This window comes from Colobus angolensis, unplaced genomic scaffold (genome assembly GCF_000951035.1).
Source record: "Colobus angolensis palliatus isolate OR3802 unplaced genomic scaffold, Cang.pa_1.0 Scaffold46, whole genome shotgun sequence".
Lineage (NCBI taxonomy): Eukaryota > Metazoa > Chordata > Mammalia > Primates > Cercopithecidae > Colobus > Colobus angolensis.
Window position 1 is genome coordinate 10,034,292 of NW_012118043.1, and position 1,890 is coordinate 10,036,181.

The following is a 1,890-nucleotide window of genomic DNA, read 5'->3' on the forward strand; positions in this document are numbered from 1 at the left end:
AGGTTGCAGTGAGCCAAGATCATGCCACTGCACTCCAGCCTGGGTGACAGAGGGAGGCTCTGTCTCAAAAAAAAAAAAAAAAAAGGAAGATATATATACAAATGGCCAATAAGCACATAAGCACATGAAAAGATGAAAAGATGCTCAACATCAATAATTATTAGGGAAATGCAAATTAAAAACCACAATGAGATACCCCTTCATATTCATGAGGAAAAGTATTATCAAAACACCAAAAATTAACAATTCTTGGCAAGGATATGTGGAGAAATTGGCATTGTTGCATTGCTGACGGGAACTGTAAAATGCTATAGCTGATAGATACAGAAGGCAGATAAGCGAGGGTTCCCAGAGAATCTCTCACCATCCCAAATATCAGATGCCTTTGTACAGATGAGGGAACCTGCCCAGAGACTTCCCTGGGCATGCCTGCAATGCCTGTGCCCTGAGAGAGTGGGGTGGAGCCACCGGGAATTCACACCTTATGCAAGGGGAGGAGCCTGGCCTCTTCAGCACATGTGTGGTGGCCTGGTATTCAATCTGTGAGGTGAGATCCTGTTGGCAGGACCCCCTCTTTCTTTGCTGAGTTTTCTTTTCACGCAATAAATCTGCCCTCCTTACCCTTCAATGTGTCTGCATGCCTAATTTTTCCTGGTCCTGAGACAATACTCTGGATTTTAACTGAACTAAGGAGTAAAAAATCGTGCATGATAGCCACTGGAAAACTGGTGTAATGATTCCTCAAAAAATTAAAAACAGATTTACCACATGATCCAGTAATTTTACTTCCTTTTCTTTTTTTCTTTTTTCTTTTTTCTTAATTTGAGACAGAGTCTCGCTCTGTCATCTAGGCTGGAGTGCAGTGGCATGATCTTAGCTCACTACAACCTCCGCCTCCCAGGTTCAAGTGATCTTCCCACCTAAGCCTCCAGAGTAGTTAGGACCACAGGCGTGTGCCACCATGCCAGCTAATTTTTGTAGAGACGGAGTTTCAGCATGTTGGCCAGCCTGGTATCGAACTCCTGACCTCAGATGATCTGCCCACCTTGGCCTCCCAAAGTGCTGGGATTACAGGCATGAGCCACTGTGCCCAGCCTGATCTAGTCATTTTACTTATGATACACAAACAAAAGAAGTGAAACCAGAGACTTGAACAGATATTTGTATACCCGTGTTCATAGCAGCATTAATCACAATAGCTAAAATGTGGAAGTAACTCAAGTGTTTGTCAATGGATGAATGAATTTAAAAAGTATGGTATACACAGACAGTGAAATATAATTCAGCCTTGAAAAGGAAGGACATTCTGACACATGCTATTACATGCATGAACCTTAATAATATTATACTAAGTAAAATAGGCCAAAAGGACAAATACTTTATGATTCCATTTATATGAGGTACCTAGAGTAGTCAAATTCATACAGACAGAAAGTAGAATGGTGGTACTGAGGCTGGGGTGGAGAATGGGGACTTAGTGTTTAATGGTACAAAGTTTCCGTTGGGAAAGACAGAAGAGTTCTGCAGATGGGTGGTGGTGATTGTTGAACAACAATGTGAATGTGTTTAATGCCATAGAACTGTTCACTTAAAAATAACAAAAATGGGGGAACACTTACTCTATTTTAAGGAATAAAGTGTTGTCTTGATTCTAGAATCACAAATAAAGCCAACTGAAGTATTTAAGCTAAATTTATTATAACTTTTTTTTTTGAGAAAGAGTCTTACTCTATTGCCCAGGCTGGAGTGCAGTGGTGCTATCTCGGCTCACTGCAGCCTCTACCTCCTGGGTTCAAGTGATTCTTGTGCTTCAGCCTCCTAAGTAGCTTGGGTTACAAGCGCCTGCCACTATGCCTGGCTAATTTTTGTATTTTTTTTTTTTTGAGACGG